Source organism: Emys orbicularis, chromosome 3, assembly GCF_028017835.1.
Source record: "Emys orbicularis isolate rEmyOrb1 chromosome 3, rEmyOrb1.hap1, whole genome shotgun sequence".
In the NCBI taxonomy this organism is placed as follows: Eukaryota; Metazoa; Chordata; order Testudines; family Emydidae; genus Emys; species Emys orbicularis.
The window spans coordinates 168,269,950-168,291,184 of record NC_088685.1 but is presented as its reverse complement, the minus strand read 5'-3'; the positions used below and the strand labels follow the sequence as shown (position 1 = coordinate 168,291,184).

The following is a 21,235-nucleotide window of genomic DNA, read 5'->3' as shown; positions in this document are numbered from 1 at the left end:
AACTTCCTGAAACAAGCTGGAGTTGCTCTAGCACTAAAAAAAAAAAAAAAAAAAAAAAAGTAGGTGGCATGCATAAAACAACAAATTATTTTTATTTCATTCTGAATCATCCAGACAGATTCCAGGCAGCCAGAAAGAGTGTCAGTATAACCCAGCAGCAACACATCCTTTCTGTAGAAAACCTCAGCAAGTAAGTAATGCAACAAGAAAACCAGCGCCAAGCACATTTGTGCCTGCCCTGATGACACAGATTTAACTATTGAAGAACTCAACATGTGACAATGTCCTCACTGCACACTTCTCTTTTCATTATCTGATTAATTATTCCTCTCTCTTCCCCATTATCATAATCTGCTGCTTCTCCGCATCCTTCCTTCTTCATGTTTCTTCTTTCCAGAGCTGGCTTGAACTCAGAAAAATCTACAAATGGATGGGAGCTCCAGTTTGTGAAAGCCCCTTCTCTAGGGCCAGTCCTGTACTTAACATGGTATGTTGGGATCCACTGCTGTCTGGGGGCACCTTTGGCAGGGCTAGAAGAGCAAGGTCAGTGTGCTGTCTGGTGAGAAGGAAAAAAAAAAAAGAAGCTAACTGCAAGGGAAGATCTATCACTCCTTTTTCAACCAAAAGAGGAGAGAGACTAAATGGATTTTGGTGGGAGAAGGATATTTTGATGAAGTGTCAAAAATCCCACAGCCAGCTCTTCAGCTCTTCTCTTTTTTACATTTCTTCTGGCCATTTCTCCCTCTCTTTCCTTTCTGTTATTCACACACGTAGGTTCTCGACACACTAGTTACTGAGGATCGGAAGAAGTTAAGTGAAGGGTCCAATCCTGCAAACTCTTACTTACACAGGTAGACGCCTTTCTTGATGCTCTCATTGACTTCAATACTATTGTCAGTAAAGGTTACTAGCAAGATTTATATTAAACTCAGCCCTAAGTTAGTAAGTACAATACACAACCTACAATTCTATGCAAGAGTTCTCCATGCGCTTTGCTAATCATGAGACTGTGTAGTGATCTCCAAGCCTGGACAGTGTTGCATGAGATCATACGGTTTTAACTGAAACTGTACATTCGCTTACCTAAACACCGGAAACACATTTTTGATTAATTACCGATCTAATCTATATACATTTATGAATCACACTATATAAATCATAAAATAAAGCAATCATGTACCCAGAGAGGTCAAAGCATACTTACGAATGAAATCTCTATGTATTTATGTATCTATGTATTTACAGTGTGTTCATATATCCTTATCATAAACACATTTGTGTGTATATATATTACACACGAGACCAAATTCTGATCTCAGTTATATAGTATAAGCCCAGAGTAACTTCACCGGGAACAGAATTAGATTAACACAACATGTGTATGCTTATCTGTAATTCAAGTTAAGCATATACATTCATTAGCACAAATTATTACAGTTTATTAGACAGAGAATTTTTAATTAATGGTTAATAAATGTCCATAAGCACCCAAGGAGCTTGATCTCCACCTAGGAAAACTGACATTCAAGAAACTATACTGCCAGAAAATACATTAAAAAGGCCATGGCTTGTTGGTTGAACATTCAGAAAAAGGCAGGGGATTAGAGCAAGCCACATATGAGATTGGTGGAATTATAAAAAGACTGCCCAGCATTTTAAGAAAAATAGATAGAAAATGAATTCTGCATAATTCAGGTGTCATTTTTCTTTCTGCTTGGAAGCAGATTTCATAGAGATAAAAGACGGATCGCATCAGACAGAAGTATGTTTAATCAAAAAGTAATGGAACTGAAGATTAAATTAAAATAATAGAAATCTACCAAGAAGAACAATTTTTCCTCCCTTGCATTTGCACAGATACACATTGTCTGGCTATACCGAAAGAAGGAGACATTTGACATGGGTTTAATTAGGCCGCAACTTTATTATTAGATGTCTGGGACTACCCGACGGATAAAAGTGTACAGTGCAGGAAACCCCTGTTTATTCTGTAATTACCCGGGGGACTTTTACCAGCTCCCCCTCTTTTTCCATCCAGGCCCCTTCAGCAAATTTATTGCTGGGACCTTACCATATCCGAGGGGCTCCCACCAGCTTCCCCTCTTTTTCCATCCAGGTCCCTCCAGTAAATCCATTGCCGGGACCTTACCATCCACCTCCCTCATAGAAGGGTTAAGGTGGGCTATAAGAATAGGGGGTTGGCTCTCTGCCAGACCAATCATAGGAGTCCCCAAACACTCCCTGTTCCTTCCTTTAACGAACACCTCTTTTTAAGTCCTTTTCCAAGCCATGTATCTGGTCACTGTATACCTATCCTATGGAGTACTTGCACTGGACAGCCGCACACTTAGATAATGAGTTGTGACATATGGCCTACCGCCCTTCATGCCATGCATGAACAGAGCCCTTCCTGAACCCGCTGTGGGGAAGGCGAAAACCCCCACAACTGCACCCAAGTCAATATGGTGGCAAGGGAAAAATTCCTTCCCAGCCCTCCTAACAAAAAAGGGGCGGCTAGTGTAATGCCCACAGCAGGTCTTAACCAAACCTGGTATTTTCTCACATAAAGAGGAAGGATGGTGGTTCCTGCTTCAGATGGCTTTGTGTAAAAGGGACGCTTCAGCCCAGAGCTGTCCCTTTTAAACCCCGCATTCCTAGGGGATGAGTCAGCGACCACTGCTGTCCCCTTTTGCAAAAGTTTTTCATCCCCCTCTCCCCCCGCCATAAAGCATTGTTTTCATTCGGCCAGCCAGCCAAGCAACCCCTTTCCCCCCCCGTGCTTAAAGGTGCAGGGCGGTCATTCAAGCTGTTCACATGTTCAATGGGACGGAAATACAGACAAGTATCAATGTGGCAAAATCATACACAGAACTATATATTCACCCGCACATGCATTTAGATATCCTTATATACACAACTTTTACAAACAACAACAACAAACGTGCGAGCACTATACACCTCTACCTCGATACAACGCTGTCCTCGGGAGCCAAAAAATCTTACCGTGTTATAGGTGAAACGGCGTTATATCGAACTTGCTTTGATCCACCGGAGTGCGCAGCCCGCCCCCCCCGGAGCACTGCTTTACCGCATTATATCCGAATTTGTGTTATATCGGGTCGCGTTATATGGGGGTAGAGGTGTAGTTCTTAATATCTTAGGGAAATGTATTGCTGAACAACAACAATTTAAAATGACATACTTTTGTAATGTAATTATTTCTAACTTTAGTGTAAAAATACTTTTTAATTCCCTCCCCCCCCCCCAAGATGTTAGATTTTAACATACCATTATATAAATGGAAAAGCAAATTGGGGTTCTATGGACCTTTTACTAGTATAGACATAGAATTTACCATTATGCTTCCTTAAATTTTAGCTTAATCCTAACAGCAAATAACTATATTAGAACCAAATTTTGACACTCTTACTCACATTGGGAATCTTACATAGCAATGGGAGTCTTATAAGGACTACTTGCAAAGTAATTTGTTACTCAAAAGTGAGAAAGCACACCAGAGTCTGACCCTTAGTGAAAAGTGGTTTATTTGGGGTTTTTCATGGTGAATGGGAATCCAGTAGTTGGAGAGGTTTATTTTGTGTATATATATATTCTCCCCCAATTCCTGACCTCCCAACCTGTAAACCATGGCAATTGTGAGAGTCGTCACAACAGAAAAGGTATATTTGCCTGTTTGGGACATTATAACTAACTATACGCTCCTCTGTGTTCGCCTGCTCTACTTTGCCTATCCAAAACAAACTATTACAATGCATAAAGTTGCTTTTAAAAGACTCAGCTTCGGGGAATAATATTAACATCTGATATCCTGGTCATAAAGTTAATTAGTGTAAGCGAACACAGTATGTTTATAATATTAACAGAGACACTGTGGAACATATTTAGAGTACAAAGGGAGTAAGCAGACCTTTGTTCTAACCCTAACTGTGCAAGTGTGTCTTTGGCAACTCAATCTGTCATTGCATCAGTTTCCCTATCCATAAAATGAAAATAATGGTACTTAGCCCACCTCATTAAAGTGATCTGAGATTTTCAATGAAAAGCCTTCTATTATTACAATACTCTGAGGCCACTGGTATAAATGGGTATAGCTTAACCTAAGCCAGGTGAACTCACATCAGCAGAGGATCTGGCCCCTAATGTACCCTAATGTCAGCTTTCGTCTTGAAATCCTTAAACAGGAAATATCTCAGTGATGTCAATGAGAATTTTATCTCAGTATGGACTAAAGGAATGGGCCAATTACCAACTAAAACATGATTTCAGCAGTCAACACTAAAGCAACTAACAGAACACTCCACTTCGCCTCTAATTACAAACACTAAATCACCTATTAGAGCAGGAAGGGAAATCACACACTTAGACATGATTTACAAAACTCAGATGGTAAGGATTAGTCACAGGCTAGAATATATGGAGAGACAGAAAAATAAATGCAGTAACTAAACTTTTTTGAAGAGGTAACTACACAATCCTATATGGCATAAGGGTTTCTTCAGCTGACCTTACAGAAAGAATAGTCTGGTGCCGACTAGGACTCTATAGAACTGGGTTCAGTTCCCGATCCTATCAAACTTCCTGTGTGATGTTAAGCCAATTCTTTACCAACACAACTAATAATGAAACAGGGCACTATTATTCTGAAATAAAGAATGTCCACACACAGACGTGCTCTGAAATAACTTACGTTGTGAGTTACAACCAATTTAGTTATTTCAGTTCCAGTTTCTGTGACGACAAGCCATACTCTATTTTTGCATTCCTGCTTTTTCTCCATCAATCCAATCCTGTATTTATACGTACCACCGGGTATTATGATTTATTATTTGTATTACCATAGCACCTAGGAGCCCTCGTTTTGGACCAGGATGCCATTGCGCTAGGTGCTGTACAAACACAGAACAAAAAGACAATCCCTGCCCCACACATCCAGGCTATGTCCAAAGTACACCATTTATCCCGCTAACATTTCTAAAACCTAATCTTTGCTTTCTTTGCACATCGTTAAACCCTTGCCCAGGCTCTCATCTCAACTTCATCCTCTCTGGTCTCCCCAACACTCATATACCCCCTTCCAGTCCATGTGAGATACAGCTCCCAAGGTCTTCTTCCTCATCTGACTACATCATTCAATTCTTTAAACCCCTCCACTGGCTCAAGTTTAAGCAGTGCTTAATTTGTAATGAAAGAGGTGCCGGGGCTCAAGCAATTTTTGTACTTTCATAACTGACGTGACAAGCCCAGAAATGATGGGGCTCAGCCCTGGAAAGCTCTGGCACAAATTAAGAAAGGAGTTTAAGCTATTTGTGACCTTATCCCTCCTGTTAATCACTCTTGTGTCTTTATCATGTTGCCCGTCACCACCCCCTCTATTCTACTAATGATGTCAGCCTCGGATGCCCATTTGTTCATTTCTCCCACAAAGATCTTTGTGCTTCTTTGCATGGTGCCCTTTATTCACAGAACACAGTTCCTGAACTGATCTGCAGGGCCCATACCATCTCCTTCAAACCCTCCTCAAGGCCCTCTTGTATCCTGATTGCCTACAAGAAATTGCCAACAGTAGTTGAGATGTAGGGTTTTATTTTGTTTAAAGTAGATTTTATCCCTCTCCCCCACTTCCTTAAGTTGCATGTCTTCATCTGTGAATGCTTTGGGGTCAGGATTGCTTCTGAAAAACACCTAGCATGCAGTGGGTGCTACTGTAATTAATTTAAATAATAACTTACACTAGAGTAAATCAAAATTAACTCCCCTCATGTCAATGCAGTGAAGAACAGGTGGGAGATGAGAATCAAACCCTTCATTTTAACTTCCTTAGGGATGTTGTGGATTGCATTTGTGCTTCCTCTATAACTCCCCTACAGTAGCCATGAGAATTGTGGCAGTCAGGATTCTGTTCCACACCCATGTCTTCTTGGTAGGCTCTCCCTCCAATTATGTGCTCAAGATGTGCAATAGAAGTTACTGTACTCTGTGGCCTCTTCCACCACAGCGTGGATAAGAAATTGGATTAGTCCCACTTATAAAAGTGATGCTTGTAAGACTCCCAAAATTGTTTTAAGATTGTACAGTGAGACTAACAAGAGAGGAAACTGAAGGAACAACACCTCACTCAGCATCAGAAAGAGCAGTAGCATCAGTATTAGAGGCAAAAGCCAGATTAGCAGTATCAGAAACTGCAGAAGGAATGTTAGTGGCAGACTCTGATGCAGTTCTCCTTCGGGACAACATTCTGATAGGGTGTTCCAATTCAACCTGGACGTGCGGTGCTTATTTATAAGGTTGCTGAATAAAGTTGAGTGAATATTATGTACATTGAGTTGTGCATTTATTTGCCAAAATGAGTAAACATTTATTTTTTTCCTCCATAACTGTAGACAGAAAGTATCTGGAGATAAGGTGTGCAACAACACTTAGATTAAGACAGGTCAGTAATTTCTATACTTTAGGATTAGAATAGTGTGAGGCCCGTTAATCCTGAAACCAAAATGATTTGCAGTGGAAAAACACGCACAGTAGACTAGAAATGTGCAGTAAATAATATAGGATAACATGAGCTATCTTTATTTGCTAGTGCTCTACATTTGGTGTATGTGCTGAATTGCGCAGTTGCCAATTTGTGAGTGTTTGAAATCATTTGGTATCATATTTGGAAGCATGTGAGGTAAAACTGAAAATGCAGCCAGAGATGCAAAATGCATGGCCATTAGGCGTTGATTTTTATTTTTATTTTTTTAAAACTGAGTCCTAAATCATCAAAGAAGATAAAAGCCATGATTCACATTAAAGCTTTCTTGCTCTACAGCTAAATTAACAATTAGCAAGGGAAAGTCTGCAGAGTTTTTGTTTCCTGATAGCAACCTGCACTATTGAACACATTATTTAGTGTTGCATATGAAGTCTAAAAATCATCCTCCTACTTTACAGTCAGTCAGAACCAGTGAAAGTGGGCCAGTACAGACCAGTACAGTGTACCGGTAAAAAGTGGCCGCCGGTATGGGCTGGTACACAGCTGATGCTAAACCGCTGCCGCGGCAGTGCTTTAAGGACCCTCTTTAAAGCACTGCAGTAGCAGTGCTTTAGCATCACTGCCCCTTTGGCCCCTCCCCAGGACTGCCGAGGAGGGGAGGCAAAAGGGGCACCTGCCCCGGGCCTGGCAATTTAAAAGGGCCCAGGCCTCCTGGCCACTGTTGCTGCTACCGCGGCAGCGGCCGGAGCCCCAGGCCCTTTAAATCGCCGCCGGAGCCCCAGGCAGCGCAGGCCGGGCAGTGCTGAAGGGCTGACTGGGGGAAGCTGACCCCCAGCCCCGCCCGAGGCCCCACCCCTTTGCCCAAGGCCCAGCCCCTTCCGGGGGCCCAGAGCCGGGCCTCCGTACCGGTAATACTTTTAAGTTACTTTCACCCCTAGCCAGGACCCAAAAGATATTTGCTAATTTGTCTAAGGGATGGAATTTACCATTTACAAGAGACATCCTTGTAACATTCTAGTTTGGGAATATAGCATATCTAATGATTAGAGCAGCTGGCTGGGTGTCAGTAGTCTTATGTTCTCTATTTTACTATGCAACTAACTTACTTAATAATTGCAGGCAAGTTGTTTTCTCGGCCTTAAAATGAGGATAATAATACTTCTCCTTCTTTGCAAGAAGTTTTAACCTTACATGTAGCAATCGTCACGTGGAATTTGTGTGCACTATTATTTGTGCATAAAACAAAGCAATGTTTATGCATAAAACCCACTTAAAGTCAATCTTCCCATGTAAATGAAGTTTTGTGCAAATACATTCCATTATTTCTGCACAAGTGACTGCTGTGAATAGTAGCCTCTACAGAAATGGTGTCACATTTTAGAACATGGCCCAAAATGTTTCCCAAGTGAACTGTTGTTTTACGTTTAAAATAAATAAATAAATGGCTCCATATGAACACAGTACCCTAAACTGTGACACCTACAAGTACAAATTAGGTCATATGCAACAGGTGACAACTTTTAATTGAATGTCTTCTGTCTGCAATTCTGACAAAGGTGAATGGAAATAAATGAGTCTGGCAAGACAGCCCTGAGCCTTACAATACCCAATATCTCATTATTTTTAAACAGCTATCTATAAACTGATGGTGACAAGCCTTGAACCTTTTATTTCTGCTCAAGATGAGGTGAATGTGCAAAGAAAAAAAAGAGAAAAAAACCCAGGGTATCTAAAATGTTGCATTAAACATTCAATACTCATCATTTTCATCTCCCCAGTTTAATTAAAGGAAACCTCCTTTTCAAATAGGCACTTTTTCTAAATGTATTTCTTATCCAGAAGATTTACACTGCATGTACCAAACACTGGGTGCATAAGTTTGAGCTTTCACCAATTTGACACCAGTAGAAATTCACTAGAATTATGCCAAATTTATTCTGATACTAGGGAGATCAGAAATAAGCTATTAAGGAAGGGACAAACAATGTTTATACCTTTTATTTCACCTGTTAAAAACAAGGAAAGGGGCTGTGTTTCAGCAAAGATGGAACTTTTGCAATTTGTGCAAAAAAGAAAGCTAAAAGCAAGGGCACATAAACTGCAAAACTATTATGTGATTGGTTATGAAATAATAATCACCACCACCAAATATGGTCTCTTTCTAAATTAGCATATTGAGTACATGATAGTAATTAATCAGACATGTAAAATACTGCAAAGACATTTATGAATAACATGAAAAGTGTTAATTTCACAGTTAAATGCTATATTGATGTGCATATATATCATTACCATATTAAATATACATTATGATTTTATTATACATATGACCTCATGGGACAATACTGAGTAAAACAAAACACAAGGGCAATTTATCCCAAAATACCAACAATTCTTAGTTAAAACTATTTAAATATGAAATCAAACATGCATGCTTTCAAGTTCCTGAATTCAAAATTAAGACAATTTTAATGAGAGAGAACTTTCTAGTGTTGACACACCAATGGATAAAAACACTTGCAACCACTATTCTAAGGTGACAAGCCCGGGGAGAGAAACAGCTATCTTGCGATCCAAGCAATGGACTCGGAATACAAGGAGACAAGAAGGTCAAAAAAGGAAGTTGGAGCAAAGCCATATCAATGCTTGAAAGTCACAAGCAAGCTTTTATTCTAGATCACACCAGCAAAGCTTATAAAGAATTCAAGAGATATGCTAGTGACAACTCTAATAGGAAAGAAGTCTAACTGTTAAGTTCTGGACCATTTGCTGGCAACTCTCAAGAGATACAGGAAGATCGAAATGAAATGCATTACAGTAATCCGACTGTGAAGTATTGATAGCATGAATCAGGATCTCAATATCCCTTTCAGAAATAATAATATGCAGTTTAGCAATATTTCAACTGGTGACTTGGGAGAGGTTGGATTCAAAAATTAATTTGGGATCCAGAAGTCACAGCAAAGTCCCAAATATTATAAGCTGAAAGAATTACGTAAAGTGAGAATCTCAGTATTGCTGAGACTGAGAAGAACCTTGCTTAGAATTACGACTTGTGCCCAGAAGTTATTTCTTTTTCCTGGAACAGAGCTGGAGTAAATTAAAGGAACACCATCAAAAATTTAGACCCCTAAATGGATGCATTATTCAATATACCCTATAGATTTAAAAACATGGAGCTGTTTACACCAATAACCCAGACAAAATGTTCCTTCCTTATTTTTTTTTTAAATCTTTTATGTTTATGTAAATGCCTTTTCTTTTTAGGACCAAATTCTATTAATCTTCATCAAGGACAGTTCAATGGGACTACTTGGACAAATAAAGTGAGCAGAATATAATTCTAAAGATTTGGGGCTTAATTCTCAATTTACACTCATCTGGCAGTGTAAAAGGGACCACTACATGTATGCCCACCTAAAGGCTCCTTTACTCTGCCAGATAAGTTTAAATTGGCCTTCATTGAAATACTATGGGCTTGATTCTCATTTACAACTGTTTTAAGTCTCTGCATTGGCAATATAGTTTTCATCTATTTCTCGTTTTAAGATCGCTCTTAATAGTGCTGACTAACTCTTAATTCTTTCATTCCTTGAGCATCCCTGGATTGCAAAGAGGTTTCTAAGCTTCTTGTTGACACAAAATGAGATACTAATTTTGGAGCAAGTCAACCAAATGTTTTAATTATAGTTTTCAGATCTGGGTACTTGGCCTATGGGGAAAAATATTATTTATACAATGAAGTGTATGAAAGGATAGATTTTTAATTACCAAGCCATATTGCTATTAAACAATTATTTCCCATATACGCAATACATTTACAAACCATACTTCTGTTGCTGCAGCACTATATAATTATTCCCCCATTCTGTCACTGTTCATGAACCATGCCATACATGGGGAGGTTCCACAAACTTTGCACTTCAGCCCTCAAGGATACACCAACTTCTTGTCACAGTCCTGAAATCCACTCATTTCATCTTCCCACTCCCCATTTTTAAGGCCCTACAAAGACCAGCGCTTGCTGCCGCGAGAAATAATAAACCAGGAAGCTTAACCCACATCTTCCCACTAACACATTTTCTGATGTCAGAATTGTGTTTAATCACAGTCTATGTTCTGACTAGATAAAATCTTACCGCTTGTTAGAATGTACTGGCATAATTCAGGAGTGCCACATGCTGAATGAGAATACTCCCAATAAACAAATGAGAGTACTCCCAATAAACTGGCCCACAAAAAATGCGTGCATGCCAGCTGCACACAAAAATGGACTGACATAAACACCTCTTATAGATGCAATTGTGGGTTTTGGACACAGGACAGATGAGGTTGCGTTTTATGCAGGCACTCCTTTAAGTGCCCTGGTTTGAAAATGGGATCTATAATGTATATAAATTGATGCATGTTTTGATAGTATTCCTCTCCTCCTCCCTTTAGCGTGTTGCTTGTTGTCTTTGATTGCAAGCTCTTTCGGCTAAAGACCATGGCTTTCTAAGTGTTCATATATGCCTATAAAATTGGGGCCACAATTGGAGCCTCTGTATTCTACTGCAATAGAAATAATAATTATAGCATCCAGCAAGATAATATTCACACACTCTACTAGTTACTTGGAGCTGCAGCAAATGCCCTCACTTCTCTGTACAGTCTTCTTCCTGTCCATATACCATTTTCCATTATATCTTAAAATGCTTCCTCTTACAAAAGAAAAGGCCAGTGGTGGCTTATACCAGTTCGTGATAAAAATAACCATATGTTGTGACAGCAAGGACTTTGTGATCCCAGGTTTATACCCCCTCCTTCTTACTTCTCTCTGGGGCAGTTGTTTACTTTATAATGGGAATCTTTACCTGGCATTTAGAAGGGAAAAAAATCTGTCTAATTTAGGTTGATATGCTCACACTGGAGGGTACTGCCATGCCATATCACAGCATCCTCCTTTGCAGTGTTGCTCATGGCATGAAAGAAAAAGCTCAGAGTTAAGGCAGAAGAATGAACCTTAGCAACATATCTTTTATTTCAAGACACAGGTTGCACTGAATTAAAGAGACTCCCATTCAACTCAAAGCCAAAACTCTTTTAGATTTTGTGGTCAGATGGACATCAAATCAAAATATACCATTATAAAATAAATGACATCATGTGAAACGACAACTTGCTGGTATTGCTTACTAATACTGGCTATTTTGTGGCTTGAAATATTCTGTTGCTGACCGGTGGGAAGGAAGAAGAAAGGTATGTCCTTCCAGGAAGGAGGATATGTTTTATTTGCAGAGGTCTCAGGTAAAAGGATCCAAAGTCTACAGCTTATTGAATAGTAGGAAAAATCATCTGCAAATAAATTATTCTCCTTTTCTGAAAAATAAGTTAGTGAATAATGCATCTCACGAATGGCATATGAAAGTCTATACAGCTGGTAGAAGAGTAGGAAAATAATGTATTCAACAAATAATTAATTGGATAAACTACTTGGGTAGGGAGGAAGTTTGGGTGTGGGGTGCGGGCTCTGGGCTGGGGCAGGGGGTTGGGGCGTGGGAGGGGGTGAGGGTGCGGGCTCTGGGAGGAAGTTTGGGTGTGGGGTGCGGGATCTGGGCTGGGGCAGAGGGTTGGGGCGTGGGAGGGGGTGAGGGTGCGGGCTCTGGGAGGAAGTTTGGGTGTGGGGTGCGGGATCTGGGCTGGGGCAGGGGGTTGGGGCGTGGGAGGGGGCGAGGGGGCGGGCTCTGGGAGGAAGTTTGGGTGTGGGGTGCGGGATCTGGGCTGGGGCAGGGGGTTGGGGCGAGGGTGCGGGCTCTGGGAGGAAGTTTGGGTGTGGGGTGCGGGATCTGGGCTGGGGCAGGGGGTTGGGGCGTGGGAGGGGGTGAGGGTGCGGGCTCTGGGAGGAAGTTTGGGTGTGGGGTACGGGATCTGGGCTGGGGCAGAGGGTTGGGGTGCGGCAGAGGTCAGGGAGGCAGCGTGGCTCCCAAAACGACCAGCACACTCCTCTGGCAGCGGCTCCTAGGCAGGGGGTAGGGCAGGGGGGTCTCTGTGCGCCAGCAGGCACCGCCTCCACAGCTCCCATTGGCCACAGTTCCCAGCCAATGGGTGCTGCAGAGTCGGTGCTCGGGGCGGGGACAATGCGCGGAGAGACACCCCCCCCAGGGGGCTGCAGGGACATGCTGGCTGCTTCCGGGAGCAGCGCAGCGCGGAGGGAGGGAGGGAGGCAGGCAGCATGGGCAGGGAGCTGCCTTAGCTCTGCTGTGCTGCTGCTGGCACATCTCTATGCGTCCCTTGGAGGGAAGGGGGCAGCGGGTCTCTGTGCTCTGCCTTGGGCCACCTCCCCCACCACCAGGGGTACACAGAGACGTGCCAGCAGCCAGCTGCTTCCAGGAGTGGTGTGGGGCCCCCAGCCACGGAATGCAGGCAATCTGCCTGCCTGAGCCCTACTGCGCCGCCGGCCGGGACTTTGGGGCAGGTTTTCAGATGAGATTTGTCCGGCATTTTGGGGGCTCCCTGTCATTGGGGGCCTCGTGCCACCGCACTGTTTGTTTCATGGTAAATCCGCCTTTGATTTTGGGGGTTCCGCTTTAAATTTAGATATGTAGCCTTCATGGATCAGCACATCTCCTGAAGTTGGGGTATACCAGTAGTGGTTTTTCCAAGATAAAAGTGCTTTAACTCAGGCCCCAATTCTGCAAACGTTTGTGTAACTGCTTGTTTTTACACTTATGAGGAGTCCAATTGAATGCTAGGCACTACTCGTGCAAAAAATTCAGCAAATGCCCACATTTTTGCATGATTGGGGCCTAGGGTGACCAGAGGTCCCGATTTTATAGGGACAGTCCCGATATTTGGGGCTTTTTCTTATATAGGCTCCTATTACCCCCCACCTCCTGTCCCGATTTTTCACACTTGCTGTCTGGTCACCCTATTGGGGCCTTCATAACTGTTCTGTATGTTACAGAGTGCCTATTTTGCAGCTCCTGTGGGGAAATCCATACTCAAAATGGCTGTGCCTGGAAGAGATTTTAAAAATGCTTATATCATGGCCTGATACCATGTCAGCAGAAGTCTTCATGAGAAATAAAATAAACATTTTATAGGAAGTGTCAAACTATATGAACATTCATGCTGACATTGTCAGCAGGTATGAGAACGCTGTGATGAGGTCATCGGACGATTTGGTTGAAGGGACAACATCAACGCAGTTCAGACACTACATTTGTAAAAGGGTATGTTTGTATTTACAAAACTTAATAGGAACAAAAATGTTTCAATAAATTCAGAGATTTTTCTTTCTAGCTAAACATTCCCCTGTGCTACTATGATCCGAACCATAACAAAATTCTGCACATGCATAAGAACCAGAAAGTGAAACTGAAACAAAGGTGACATTGACCAGTCTAGTTCTATCGTACAAGCTGAGTGAGAAGTAAACCATAGAAATAATGAAAAGTAGATTCGATTTTAAAATGCTTTCAGTTTATGGTAGAAGGTTCCATTCCTACACACGGTCATTACACTTGGATTCACATGGCCAGACCGTCACACCTGTGCAGAACCCATTGACTTCAGTGGTGTTATGTGCAGGTGGAAGCATGGAAGCAGACACCTGGAACTACTTGCAAGGCCAGGGCCTACGGTACTAAAGCACTAAGAGTAGTTTAGGGAAGGAGGTTTTAAAAATAAAAAGTGTTCATTTTTTTCTTGTAATGGTATTTCTTTAATTAGTTTAAAGGCCAGGTCCCCAACAATCACGAGATTTAAAAAATAATAAATGTTGTGTTCTTTTTGTTTAACTTCTGGTTTTTGAGCCTGTGGGATTCACATCTTCAATCTTTTCTCTACAACCATGAAAGCTAGAAAGTTCCTTTTTTTAAAATGCAGGCTGAGATTCTCATGTAATAACCTGACTCCAGCAGGTAGGGCTTTAAGAAAACATTCAATTTCACAAGGCTTATGATAAAACCACAGAAGCTGTCAACACTGAGTTTCAACGTTTTACCTATGCAAAATAGCAAATAAGAAAATAAAAAAGACGAGTTAACCTTTCAATGTTCTTCTTAAAACCTGTGCTAAATGATACAGATAAAAGTACTGAGAATGGAAACAAAAATGTAGTCTACTGTTCATCTTGAGCTTTATTTGTAAGGGAATATATTTAACAATGTATTTTTGATCACAGGGCAGCAGATTTACCAGTCAACTTGTATGGTGCCACCCTCATCCCTTTGCGATACTGTCTGTCACAGTACTCTGGGGTGACACTTTATCCTACTTGCAGCATCTGCAGCTGTTCTCAGACTAATACTTCATTGATTAATGGGAAGTTTATTAGTGACATCACATTACCAATACTACAGCTTGAATTAAGTTATCTAAGCTTTGTGTACACCACTACCATGGTTAACCCACATAGCCACTATGGGAATTGTACATCAGTGTCAGAGCTAAATGTTGATCAGATTTAATATAGAAAACCCTAGCTGAAAAACATAGTTATAATAATGAGCTCATGTTTTGAAGCCCTTTTTGGCCATCCATAATCTTACGCTCAATTAATATCATGAGCTAAATTGATTTTACATTAGTAAAACACAATAAATTTTATAACAATTAGACAATATACTCCGATTATAAAATGCTCCCTGCTCTAAAATAAAAAATAGTGACAATTTTCTTGTAATCTTATATGAAGTGTTGGACCTTTGGGGAATGGGTTAATAAATTATAGATTTTTAAACCAGGGAGACTGATTTACTGTAAACTTCCACCATTACAGTTATAGTAGATGTCTATCAAATTGCTTATGAGGACAAATTTATGGAAAATATCCAAGAGTAAAGCTTTGTTCTTATTAAGATGCATGAATATGTATGTAATTTTAGCCAGACTAAATTAACAACAAAAATGTTGTCATAAGAAATATTCTTTTTCACCAAAGAGGCTCCACTTCACTATTCAAGATGCCCTGTATACAAAGATGTTCATGGAAGGAAAACATTTTAGATTAAACAGTAAGAGTAACTGTTAGAATGAAATGAATGTTAGAATGAGATTTCAGTGTAATTTCATAGGCAACATATAAAAACTTTTAGGTAAGAAGGCAAAACATTATTAAAAAATAAAGATACTAAAATGAGTAAGCTCTGTATCCTGAATGAATTCTATGCACATTTGCTTAACAATAGGTATCTCTCTTTTTGGTTAAATCAACATATTTCTTGAAAGGCACAGTCTATCATAAGCCCTATCCCTGCAAAGGTTTATGCACATGCTTAACTTTATGCCAAATTTAAGATGGAACTATTTACTGTGCATAAGGTTAAGCATACACAGAAGTCTTTGCAGGACTACATACATAGCACTGTAAAATCAAGAGGTCAAAATCTGTTCTCTCACTCCAGTTCAAATCTGGAATAACGCTACTGAAGCCAGTGGAGTTACCCAGATTTATACCAGGGTGAGAGCAGATGACACAAGCGTAATGGATTCATGCCTTGCTTTTTTTTTTTTTACCCTGGTCACAATCGTAGTGACCAAAATAAAGTTTCAGAGTTGTAATAGCTCATCTACTATATTATATGCTATATATTATAATAAAGCGTTGCACTTATTTAACCTTTTCAGAATTCTGTTATTTGATTGGCTGACTACTTTCAGGTCACGCCTGTTTACAGTCTCATTAAGCTGTGGGGAAGAAGCTACTGCTTTGCTGGTTACAGATCACACCATCACAAAAGCCAGCAACAGTTGATTTTTAATTCAATGTTCAAAATGCATCCAAAGTTTCAAGTAAAAAGAGCTACAAACAAATCATTACATGTACTTTCTCAATGCCTGTTACATGAAACAAGCAGTGTCTGTTTCTCAGCCTCTCATCTCACATGCCTCCCCCTTCTTCTCTTGTACGTTTACACAGGGGATACTTTAGGCAGAGTTTCTCCTTCTTTGTCTAATTTTACCACTGATGATTTTGAGGCATTCTTAATACTGTTACTTTTCCCTTCGAAAGGAATCATCCATCTCAGTGCTAGTTTTGCTAATGTCTTTATGCAATATACAGATTCCCCAGAGCATAGTTTTTAATTATTTGTGTATTCCATTTTTACTTTATACTTTTTGCATCATCCCAGTCAGAATCCTAAAATTATCTGACCTCCATAAACACGAGGATATTTCTACATTTTTGCCATCAATATTAAAGATGTAAAATTAATTAGGTCAGGAGGTGACAATTACCAGTTAGAAGATGCACAAAAAGGGTAAATAAAACACATGGAAAATATGTAACTGAATGGTACTATTGCCAACAATGCCAGAAATGCTCTTAGCATAATCATCATTTAGCTTTAAGACTTCTTTACTTCCATTCAAAGCCAGATTAAAAGAACGTAATCTATATTTAGGGGGAAAGATACATGGGAATTTATCTTTTATTACTAATCCTTTCTCCTTCCTGGGGCAAAAACCCCAAACAAAGGAAGAAAATAGCACAGATGTGAGAGTAACCACAAATAACTTTCATTCTGCAATGTATATTTTAATCTTAAAAAGACTGACCATAAATACTCTTTGACCTTTCAAATCACCTGTTAGAAGAGCAGAGTTGTGGTCGTGTTGTTCCTGTAGGACTCGACTAGATTTGTTCCATTGCAAAAATGGGAAGTTAGTTACATGCACCACTAGACAAACTAGAAACTATGGACCCATTTAACCTAGCTGATCATGAAGGTAAAGAGAGCTGTGGAAAAACACTTGGAATGGCTTGAAGCTAAAACACCACAACCAAAAATCAACACTCAAATGTATATTAAGAACTGTGAGATAGTTACTAAACACTGTAAAGGCCAGATTGGCCCTGGTCTTTGCATGGAGCACAATGCAAGAAGTCTTTTGAACCCTATTTATTCCCCATGCAAGCACTGGGGACAGTTGCAGTCCCTCGTGCTGAAGGGAGGTGGCCATGGTTACAGAGGGAAGCAATGATGTTGCAGTGTGTGTATCCTTCCCTCTGCATTTAGAAAAGGATTTTGATTCTAGAGGCTGCCCAGTGCCTAAATGTCACAATCTAGCCCTAATCAGTTATAAAGCTCTGTTTAATGCTTACTGAAAGCCAAGAGCCAAATGTTAAAGTCCTTACTCAGTCTTTTCTTGCTCCTTACTCAGGCAAACTCTTACTGAACTCAGTCTCTGACACACAGTGGAAGTTTGCCAGAGTAGAAGCACTAGAAACACTTAAGAAAAGCCTGCAGGGATCGGCCCCAAAGGAGATCACTGAGTGGTGGGATCCTTAGATCACTGTTGACTTCAAGATTATGGCCCTTCCACTCCTCCCCTGTAAGGTTATTCTGGGGAATCCTCATTCCCTGACGCTGTCCTTCCCCTCCCTCTTTGATCAATGCTCTGGAATAGCAGCAAACCTCACAGTGTTACATTAAATTTGGGTACTGTCCTTTAAACTGCCCCATCCCCCCTCCAATGGATCAGGCCCCCCTCTCTCCCTCCCTCAGCCATAAGCTCTGCTCATACCAGAAAACAGCTCTGATCCCAGTGGGAAGATTTGGATCCATTTACCTTCATTAGAATGCTCATTACACTACTTAGTATGAATTTAAAGGAGGATCAGAAGGATGCTATATAACACTGAACTTCTTCTTAAATGTGCACAGAGGTCTGGAGAAGGCAGCAGACGGCTTATCATTACATTACTACAGCCACATGACAGGGGTAGGGTCTTGACTATGTCATGAAAGGGAACAGAGGGATACAAACTGATTTTGCTCCCTCTGAGCCTTAGCCTGATCATCCTGGAGAAAAGGAAGGAATTGGCAGTTGCAGAACAAGCCTGCAACTATCTTATATCCAGCAAAATTATGTGTCACTTATAAGGAACATCAATAAGTTTTCTAGGAATAAAGAGTCAGCCGCATGTTTATTGGAGAAAATCAAAGCAGACGGCAGTGAGGATGGATCCGATGAGGAAGACCCTGGAGACTGAGTGTTGGATCTTTATTAATCTATGATCTCAGCCATCTTAACATTTATAGTATTTTCTGATACTGTTTCCTATGGTTTTACATGTTTCCCATCTGCTGAAGTGGGAGATTTATGTGAGCATCACACACCTTGCCATTGTTTAGGCACATTTGTTTTTTTAATGGAGGCAGGTTTTAGAAACTATAACACAATTCATTTTTTACTGCCTTTCTCCCACCTCTCAGAGTTAAGTTATTTTCTATTGCTTATGCCACTATGTCAGAGATGGTGTGGTACTGTGGATTAATGTCCCTTTATTATTCTCCTCAACTCATGGGCTTGATTTCCATCTGCTCAGGCCCTTCTTCTTTCCCCTGCCCACAAAAGTGTGGCCCTACAACAAACTTCCCTATGTTGTGTCATACTTTTGTGCAGTCTATTACTCTCACAGCTGTAGAAATTATGCTTTTGAGAAGAGGTGTTTGCTGAAGCTGGTTTGGCGAGTAATTAAAGATTGGACACTACTGGGTATGTGTACATTGCAGCTGGGTGCAAGCCTCCCAGTCTGAGTGGACAGACTTGTGCTAGCAAGGGTCAAACAAGTGCTAGCATGCTAAAAAGAGCAATGTAGACATTTTGGCTCAGGCTGGAGCTTGGGCTCTAAAGCCTAGGATGGGTGGGCTTCAGAGTCCGAGTTCCTGCTTGAGCAGAACATCCACATTGCTGTTTTTAGCGTGCATGCTCAGGACCCGCTAGCGTGAGTCTGTCTACTGGGGCTGTGAGACTCACTTCCAGCTGCAGTGTAGATGTACTCATTGGGACCTGGCCATACAAGCTATGTACTCCACAGTACTTTTGTGTTTTAATGATTTCTGTGTTTTTAAATTAAAAAAACTGAACAAAGAACATGAGCTGCAAAGTTTGGCCCCAGATTAATATCTTGATTCAGTTCTTACCAGTGTAAATTCAGGGGGGTTCAGATTTCAGCAGAATTCAGGCTGGGGGTTTGTTTCAACCCACTACAGAACATGGGACCAGCTATGAAGTTCCAGATCAGAACTTTCGTAGAGTTTAGGGGATATTCAGAGTCAGGACTTTGGTTTTCCCATTAGAGAGAAAACTGTAATTTGGATATAAATCTTCCCCAAATTCAGAGGCTTTTGGGTCCCAACCTATCTCTATAAAAGATTATTAAAAACCCTGATTATATATTGAACAGCAAACTGAAAAAATGCTCTGCTTTTTAATTTATTTATTTTCTTAAATTGGAGGATAATGTTTCTTTACTCAGGGTTCTTATTTTTTCTAGTGACATCAAAACTTAAGATGTTATAAAAGATGCTCACTGTACACCTTTGTTAAAATGTTCCCTTTTCATTCACTTGCTGCTACTCTGGGTCATCTACTACACTCTCATAATGAAATCCACATCCACTTTATATGATAAACGTTGTGTGCCACAAGGTAAGCATTACCGCAAAGGTACACAACCCTTGTCAGAACTCAAATGTAGCAATGAACTAAACTGATTTGGATTCCAAGTGCTGAGTACTATACTTAATTGCAGGTGAAGGTCTTGAATCCTGCTTAAGAAAGACAAGCCATAATGTATCTAGAGAAAATCCTAGTGTGGCAGCATATGGTCAGAAGGGAAGGCTTGATGTGCTGAGCTTTATGGGGAAATGGAACATAAAGTGTCTGTCATAAGCATACATTGCAGCAGTCACCAAGCAAGTGAAGGGGTTAACTATTCCTAGACAGGATCTAGAAGAGCAATCCAAAGAGTTTTGCCTTTGTTGGCAAAGATAAAAAAATGAAGGTTTGTTTTGAGTTCCATGGGCCCAATCCAACTCGCAGTGAAATGAATGGAAGTCTTTCAATTTACTTCAAATGGGTACTGGATTGGGCCCTGTCATCTGTATTATGCATATAGGGCTCACATCTCACAATGTGATCTGAGATTCCAACGGAACAATGTTCACACTGAGTGGTTAATGTTGTTTAGACTTTTGAAAGTATAAAACCAAAATCAAACCAGAAATGTACATAGGATTATAGGAACAGAAAATGTGCCTTACTGCATTAGATTGCAACATGGGTCCATTAGGACCCTGCCTGTGGGAAAGTGCTTCTAGCGCTTCTAGGGAAAGCTAGTCCTTCCCATAACGCAATTAATCAATTGTGCAACACTGTACATAGGTGGGGAAGGAGGGAGAAATTCCTGAATGACTCCTCCAGTGATCAACATATGTCCCAAAAGAATGGAATTTAAGTTCAAGTTTATGTTATATGTAGCTATTCATACCTAATTTAAAACAACATACATTAGTGATGGGAGGAGCCAAAATAGAAGTCATTCTGCAAAAATGTAAGGTGCTTACCATCTATTGCACAGCATCCAGGCCTGCATGGCACATTGCTTTTTAGAATCATAGAATCATAGAATATCAGGGTTGGAAGGGACCTCAAGAGGTCATCTAGTCCAACCCCCTGCTCAAAGCAGGACCAATTCCCAACTAAATCATCCCAGCCAGGGCTTTGTCAAGCCGGGCCTTAAAAACCTCCAAGGAAGGAGACTCCACCACCTCCCTAGGTAACGCATTCCAGTGCTTCACCACCCTCCTAGTGAAATAGTGTTTCCTAATATCCAACCTGGACCTCCCCCACTGCAACTTGAGACCATTGCTCCTTGTTCTGTCATCTGCCACCACTGAGAACAGCCGAGCTCCATCCTCTTTGGAACCCCCCTTCAGGTAGTTGAAGGCTGCTGTCAAATCCCCCCTC

General features: G+C 40.8%; 1 protein-coding gene across 3 annotated transcripts in view; it reads right to left on the bottom strand.

Annotated features, from left to right (window-relative positions):
- Positions 1–21,235, bottom strand: part of ESRRG (estrogen related receptor gamma) — a 437,669-nt gene that overhangs the window by 64,372 nt on the left and 352,062 nt on the right. The gene's annotated exons all lie outside the window — the stretch shown is intronic.